Raw genomic sequence first — 8,709 nt, 5'->3', positions numbered from 1 at the left:
ACCTTCTGGGATTTGATGATCCATTACTTCGTCTGTGAAGCATAAGGGGTGTGCTGCGCCTTTGTATTGGGCTATATCACGACGCAGCTCGAATGGGTCTTGCCCGCTGTGTTCGGCCCGACCGGATTTGCTTTTACTGTATCCGGCGTGACGTTTATCGTCTTGCAGAGTGGCGCGCCCTCGTGATCCGTAGATCGATCTTGCATGCTTTGCTTTGTCCTCCAATATGTCTCGCAGGTATGGCGTATCTCCCCATGCCTTTTTATTTGAATGGCGTCAGGGTGCAGGCTAAGTTTTTGGCTGGAATGCCTCTCTATCGCGGCCACAAGGTGGCCTATCAGCCGCGTCATACGCTTCTTCCTCCAGCCGGGGTAGCAACCTGCACTTTGGGTAACTCTTGGAGGGGCGCTCGAGTTTATATTCCTCGGCCGTGAGGACTTCAGTCCATCTGTCAGCTAGCAGATCCTGATCAGCTTGAGGCTGCTGCTGCTTTTTCTTAAGGCTATTTGTCGTGGCTATAAGCCGGCGTTTGAAGCGCTCTTGTTCGACGGGATCCTCTGGCATAATGAATTTGTCGTCGCCGAGGCTTGCCTCGTCTTCAGAGGGGGGCATGTAATTATCCTCCTCCTCCTCTCCATCTGCCGCTCTCTCAGGAGGGCTGGCTCCTCCATCCTTCTGCTCTAAATCTTGCTGGAGGGGATTGTTGTTGTCTTCGGCACTATCCGGAGTATTATTATCTCCTGTGCCCGTATCGCCACTGTTTCTTTGGCGGGACTTAGAGCGGCGCCGCTGACGTCGGCGCTTGGGTTGCTTCTCGGAGGGGTTATCCTCCGCTATCTCGCCGCCATTGCCTTCTTTGGGTGTATCCACCATGTATATATTGTATGATGAGGTGGCTGTCCAGTGCCCCATGGGCAGTGGTTCCTCTTTGTCTCCCGCATCGTCGTCCATACCGTGGATGTCTTTGGAGTCGAAGTCGAGCATGTCGGTTAAGTCATCGACAGTGGCTACTAAGTGGGTGGTGGGTGGGCAGCGAATTTCTTCGTCGTCCGCATCCCAGTCCTGCCGGACATAGTTCGGCCAGGATCCTCCTGACAGGGAGAGAGACCTTAATGAGTTCAGTATGTCGCCAAAGGGAGAGTGCTGAAAAATATCCGCGGAGGTAAACTCCATGATCAGCGCCCAATCGGATTCGATAGGAACGGGCGCAGGCGGTTTGGAGTCCGTGGCCGGAGAAGGATCCGACAGTTTAACAACACGGCTCTCGTGCAAGGTAAGGTCGATGTTTGGCTCAATCGCCGCTGAGGGTAAGGCCTCCGTGGCGGGGTCCATCCACCCGTCCATGGACGACGCAACTGGCTCCGAATTGAGGGTCAGAGCGGCTGCCTGTGCGATCTCCTGAGCACTGTCCGATGGTAGAGCTAAATCGTACTCGTCGTGACCGCGTGACGCACAAGGCAGAGGCTCGAATCCGTCGAAGATCAAGTCTCCACGGATATCGGCCATGTAGTTTAAGCTTCCAAACCTGACCTGGTGGCCAGGGGCGTAACTTTCAATCTGCTCCAGATGGCCAAGCGAATTGGCCCGCAGTGCAAAGCCACCGAACACGAAGATCTGTCCGGGGAGAAAAGTCTCACCCTGGACTGCATCGCTATCGATGATAGTAGGAGCCATCAAGCCTAACGGCGACGACACAGAGGAACTCTCAATGAAAGCACCAATGTCGGTGTCAAAACCGGCGGATCTCGGGTAGGGGGTCCCGAACTATGCGTCTAAGGCGCATGGTAACAGGAGGCAGGGGACACAATGTTTTACCCAGGTTCGGGCCCTCTTGATGGAGGTAAAACCCTACGTCCTGCTTGATTAATATTGGGTAGTACAAGAGTAGATCTACCACGAGATCGGAGAGGCTAAACCTTAGAAGCTAGCCTATGGTATGATTGTATCTTGTCCTACGGACTAAAACCCTCTGGTTTATATAGACACCAGAGAGGTTAGGGTTACACAAGGTCGATTATAAAGGAGGAGATACACATGTCTGTATTGCCTAGCTTGCCTTCCACGCCAAGTAGAGTCCCATCCGGACACGAGACAAAGTCTTCAATCCCGTATCTTCATAGTCTAACAGTCCGGCCAATGGATATAGTCCGGTTGTCCGGAGACCCCCTAATCCAGGACTCCCATAGTAGGTATGACATCCTCGGTAGCCTTGAACTTAATTGATTCCTCAAATGCCATTTCATATAGCATAGGAGGTAGGTGCTCTCTTTGCCAGCCATTAGTATCATCGAACCGCAAATCTACAGTTTCAATAACCTTGTGGTGTACGGTGTTGAAGACTCTGTAGGTGCGCGAGTCCTTTCCGTAACCAAGCATAAAATCTTCATGTGCTTTCGGTGCAAATTTTGAATTGTAATGAGGATCTATAATCCAACATTTAGCACCGAAGACTTTGAAATAACTCACATTTGGTTTCTTGTCAGTGAGGAGTTCATATGAGGTCTTTTTGAAGAATTTGTGAAGATATACCCTGTTGATGATGTGGCATGCAGTATCAATTGCCTCAGGCCAGAAGCGAGGAGGCATCTTGTATTCCTCAAGCATAGTGTGATCCATCTCAACAAGAGTCTTGTTCTTGCGCTCCATGACGCCATTTTGCTGAGGAGTATAAGGAGCAGATAAATCATGAGTAATACCAAGTTCATCAATATAGTCATCAAGACTAGTATTCTTGAACTCGGTCCCATTGTCACTTCTAGTGTGCTTGATCTTCACAACGAAGTTTGTTGAAGCCCTCGAAGAAAATCGTTTGAAGACTTCCTGCACTTCAGTTTTGTAATTGATGATATGCACCCATGTGTAACGAGAATAGTCATCAACAATAACAAAGCCATATAAAGATGCAGCATTAGTGAATGTGGCATAATGAGTAGGGCCGAAGAGATTCAAATGGACGAGTGGTAGTCATGATAGTCTTTGAGGGATGCTTGGACTTGGTCATATTTCTAGCTTCACAAGCTCCACACAGATGGTCCTTGAGGAATTTGACACCCTCGATGCCAATGATGTGCTTCTTCTTCGCGAGTGTGTGCAAGTTACTCATGCCAGCATGACCTAGTCGTCGATGCCATAACCAGCCTTCTGAAGCTTTTGCCAGTAGACACGTGGCAGGTTGTGGTCCTGTAGAGAAATCAACAATATACAAGTCTCCTCTCCTAAAGCCTTTGAAGACTTTGGAATTGTTAGCTTCCATGATCACAACACAACGAAACTTGCCAAAGACAACAACCATATCAAGATCACAAAGCATTGAGACAAACATGTGGTTGAATCCCAAGGACTCGACAAGCATGACTTTGTCCATGTGTCGATCCTTTGAGATGCAACTCTACCTAGACCCAATACCTTGCTTTTGCCTTTTTCAGCATAGGTGATATGCTTGAGATGCGATGGAGATAAAGCAGTGTCCATCAATAAGTTCTTGTCACCGGTCATGTGATTTGTACATCCAATGTCGAGGACTCAGTGGCTTTGGGTTGATCAGCCTGCAGATGAATTTGTGCATCTTACGAACTCATATACTTAATTAGTGAAGAATATGACATCAAATTCATCAGATTGAATTTCATCAAACAGTACAACAGAAATAGCAGTATAAAGACGTGAGAAATGAATATTCATTTCTTCATGATTAGCTTGCGTCCTTTCAAGCATATTCAGGTCTCCAGCAAATTCTTCATACATTTAAGTCCGTCTGGAGACCTGACCCTGTATAAGAGATTAGTTCTTTTTCTTCACCACCCACATCTGGAGGGGTGGCAAAGAGTTCATCATTCTGTGAGCTCCATAAGAGAAAGGTGGCATAGAAGCCAGTCCACTTCATTTCACAGAAGAGGGGTTAGAGTAAGCATATGAATAAGCAGAAAAATTCTTCGAGGACTTATGAACATAATGATTTGAAGAATGATGCACATATTCATAGCCCTTAGGCTTTCCCTGTGAAACAGAAGTGTTAGCACGATGATGTTCATATGAGGATCTGGATCCATATGAGTAATTTGGTCCACGTGAGGAATTTGGTCCATATGAGGACTTGGATCCATATAAAGACTTTGGTCCATATGAAGAATTTGATATGGGGTTCCTATTCTTCACAGGTGGTGTCACGATGACATTCACCTGAAGACTTTCAAGGCACCTTTTGGGAACCCAGATTTTCTTCATAGGGGGACCATTCCTGTAGTTAGTTCCAACATATCTAGCAAATACTTCACCATTCTGATTTTTGAACAGTTTATAGCTGGAGTCAAATGACTCATCAGAAGAATATGAAGATTCACAAGTAAAGCCTGATAAAGTGGATGGATCTACGGGAGGTCCTTCTGCAGCAACCCTGAGGTTTTGGGATACTGCTCAGGTTTCCAGTAGGTCCCATCAGCATTGAGTTTCCTCTCAAAGGCAATACCCTCTTTCCTAGGGTTCCTGTTGAGGATCTGCTTTTTAAGCACGTCACAAAGAGCCTGATGCCCTTTCAGGCTTTTGTACATGCCTGTCACATACAATTCCTTCAACCCTGCATTGTCAGTGATACTACTAGTATCCTCGGATGAGGAATTTGTGATAACAGAGACAGTTGAAGAATTTGCAACAATAGAAGCATTTGAACTTTCAGGTGAAGAATTAGCAGATTCACGTTCAATGCATTTCAAACATGGTGGAATGAATTCAACCTGAGCGGAACTGATATTTTGAGCAAGCAATGAATCACGTTCCTTCTGAAGATCTTCATAACTCACCATTAGCTTCTCAAGATCTTACTTTCTCTGAAGAAATTCATAAGAAAGCTTCTCATGATCAGCTAAGAGAGTGTTGTGATGACTCTAAAAGTTGTCAAACTTAGTCTGAAGTCTCTGGAGATTGTCCGTCAGAGTTTGACTTTGATCCATTTCTTCACCCAACATATCATCGCTTTTAGCTAGCATGTTTTGAACCTTTTCCAAAGCTTTTTGTTATTTAGTGGCAAGAGAAGCAAGCTTGGTATAGCTGGGTCCAAATTCATCACCAGATTCATCATCACTAGACTCACATAATAAACATTCGGTTACCTTGGCACCTTTTTCCATGAGGCATGGTGCAGAGGATGATGGTTCAGGGTTGAAAGTCATCGTTTTGAGTGATCCCTTGAAATCCTCAAACCAGGGATCATGACGAGTTCGATGACCTTCATAGACATCAGAGAGTCGGCCAGATAAGCTTCGCATGGCAGAGATGCATGATGTTCCTGAACTGATTTCAGGATAAGCAGGAGCAGATGATGTCCTTCGTCCTGATGTCAAGTCGAGTGTACTTGCGAATATCATCAGCCTCTGCCATCTTACAAAGATCGGTAACACCAATCTCAGTGACGATCCACAACTTGTTGTTCATTGCCATGAGATGCTTCTTCATCATGGCCTTCCACTTGGGATAATCATGATCGTCAAAGATGGGGCATGTCACTTTCTTCATTCCCGCAGTCGACATAACTAAAACTCCAGGTGGTTAAACCAAAATCACACAGAACAAGGGAGTACCTTACTCCGATACCAATTGAAAGTGCATTATATCAACTAGAGGGGGTGAATAGGCGATTTTTTCAAATTCGTCACTGGGGAAATTCAAGGTGAGGAATTTCCTTAGTCACGAACGACAAGCAGTAGAATAAATACTCAAATGCAAGCATAACAGAGTAGTAGCACAGTCATCATGATGAAATGAAAACAAGCACAAAGTACAACTAGCATGAACACAGGATAAGCAGGCTGAAGACAAACTGAATGAAGAAATAGGATTGAAGAAATTGAGAAAGTCTTCAAATAGTAACAATCAAGTTCATCAACACATGTATGAGGAAATGGAAGGGTTGAGGAAATAGAACCAGTAGCTTGGTGAAGACGATGATTTGGTAGACCAGTTCCAACTGTTGTGATAGTCATACGTCTGGTTGGAGCAGCTAGGTATTTAAACCTGAGGACACACAGTCTTCACCGTACTCTCCTTGAGCTAAGACCACACAGACCTTGCCCAATCACTCGTGCTAAGTCTTCAGGTGACTTCCAAACCTTCACAGACTCGGTCACTCGGCGATCCACAATTTCCTCTTGGATGCTCTAGACCATGACGCCTAACCGTCTGGAGGATGCACAGACCTCAAAGGTAACAAGCGTCGGTTCCACACAGGAATAATCTCTTAAGTGATGCTCAATCACTTTGGGTTTGTAGGTGTTTGGGTTTGGGTTTTCCTCACTTGATGATTTTCGCTCAAAGTCCTCGGAGGATGGGATGCTCTCAATGACAAGTGTCAGTTTCTCGCGGAGCAGCCAACCAGCTAGTGGTTGTAGGGGCGGCTATTTATATCCTAGGGAGCAGCCCGACATGATAAGACATAAATGCCCTTCAATGATATGACCGTTAGGTGGGAAGATATTTTGGGACAACTGGTGCCTAGCACAGCAATGGTCGGATATTTGAGCTATCAAATTCCTTTGGGCTATCATGTTCCTCACTTGTAGGAAATTCGCACTCGCGAATTCCTAACTCCTCAGTCAGAAAAAATTCCTCAGATACCAGAAGATCTTCATATCTGTCACTGAAGAAATTGACTGAATTATATGACATTTCCAATGGCTTCACTCGAAAGGATTGGGTAGGTGTAGGATTTTGAGATGAGCATCACTTGGAAACTTTTCCTTAATTTTACCTTGACCCCCTTTAACAGTACAGTGTTTCCCATGACTCAAGTAAGAGAAAATTAAACTACGAAAACAAAAGTCTTCACGCTTCATATTCCTCACATGAATATCAAGTCTTCACGTTCACACCAATTTCTTCACTTTCAAAGTCTTCAAGAAAACCGAAGTCTTCAGCTGAAGACATTCATTTTTAGGGGTCGACTTTCATCGTATATATCAAACTCCTCATAGACTCATAGACCTATGTACACTCACAAACTCATTAATCCCTTAACCTATAAGTCTTCAATACACCAAAATCACTAAGGGGCACTAGATGCACTTACAAAAGCACTAACACTTAAGGAATACATGTAATCCTCAAATTACAGCCACTCCCTTTGATACCTTGATTATAGTCACTTCAAGGTCTCCGGTTTAGTACAATAACAGGTGCATACAACATATAAATATGATCCAAAATACATGTATATTCATGAAAAAATGGTTCGATTCTGAAATCATGGCACTCTGGGCCTAATATCAAGCATTAAGCATGGAAAATTCATAGCAACATCAATCTCAGAACATAATGGGTATTGTGCATCAAACCCTAACAAATTCGGCATGTATTACATAAGGGATCTCATCTAATTCCCATCCATCCCATGTGCCTACACAGAAATTACTAACACATGAGTGGGAAGACCATGATGGTGATGGTGGAGAAGTGATTAGTGATGACGATGGAGAAAAATCCTCCTCTCCGGAGACCAGACGACCCTTTAGATGACCCATCGTGAGACGAATAGCGGTGGCGGCTGCTCCATCCAACAAAAAAATCCGATAAATTTTGCCAAGGGTTGTCTGAGCAGAAGGCTGCAAAAGGGCATCAGGGGTGTGCCCTAGGGGCCCCACATGCTCCTGGCTCGCGGCCAGGGGCGCGAGCCTAGGCCGCACGGTGGCCCTAGCACCCCCCTAGGCCCAACAATGTCCGTCCAGTCAGTTCTTATCCAAATTGTGCAAATTAGAGGGTAAAACAATAGAAAAAATGTTTGGAAAAGTAGATACATTTGAGACATATCAACTCCCACAAGCTTAGCTTATTGCTTGTCCTCCAACAATTCAGTTGGCAAAGTGACGCGACAAAGAAAATATTTACAAACATGTTTGCCTTGTTTGTATAGAGAAATTTATCTCATGATAAAAATTAACATTCCTATAAGAGTAACCAAAAGAATAACAAATATTAATAAAGTTCTCTCATAACAAGATCACAACACACTTAAAGTTAATAATATGACATCCCAAATCACCAACAAGATTTAAATGATCGTAACGCAGCATGGTAGTATGGTATCTCGCTAGACTTTTGTTGTGAAGAAATATATAATTGCAAGACACCTAAGAAGTTCAAGTGGCGACTAAATATTATAGTTCGAAGTACAGAGCATCACATTCATGCATCATTCAATATTACCTATAAGAAATGTGTGTTACACGAAAATGATAACTATGATCTTTATGTTGGTGCTCGCAGAAGGTGATGACACAACATGAAAGTAAACAGAAATGCCCTTCGCAATGGAGAACAGAGATTGCCATGCGCTATGTTTATAAAAGTGTCAAACTTGTGATGCCTTATTTGGGAGTTGCTTTCATAATTTCAAGAATAGAAAGACATTTTTATCCCCATTCTCTTTATAGTGGCTCATTCATACTTCTACACTTGAATTTATTTAATTCCCTTCCTTTTTAGGATACTTGGATGGACTTGATTTCTTTATCTATTTTCAGCCATTAACAAAGAGGATAGAAAACTACTCCTTTCCCTCCTTCAAAATCTTAGACAACAAAAAGATTTCTGGGTGCGACAATGGCAATTTACTTGGAATAAATTTTTAGTCACAATAGGTAGATATAGTGGACACTTTATCGCATAAAATTTGGCTCGAGAATTTGGATGTACACCTGGAATTCATGCCTAGTACAGACGAGG

The 8,709-nt window shown here is 44.0% G+C and overlaps 1 pseudogene; it reads right to left on the bottom strand.

The window, feature by feature from the left end:
- Positions 1-3,804: 3,804 nt before the first annotated feature.
- Positions 3,805-5,508, bottom strand: LOC125549493 (annotated as a pseudogene).
- Positions 5,509-8,709: the final 3,201 nt, after the last annotated feature.

The sequence above is a fragment of the Triticum urartu genome, chromosome 3, assembly GCF_003073215.2.
Source record: "Triticum urartu cultivar G1812 chromosome 3, Tu2.1, whole genome shotgun sequence".
In the NCBI taxonomy this organism is placed as follows: Eukaryota; Viridiplantae; Streptophyta; class Magnoliopsida; order Poales; family Poaceae; genus Triticum; species Triticum urartu.
Note: the sequence above shows the minus strand (reverse complement) of the source record. Positions and strands in the feature narration are given on the sequence as shown.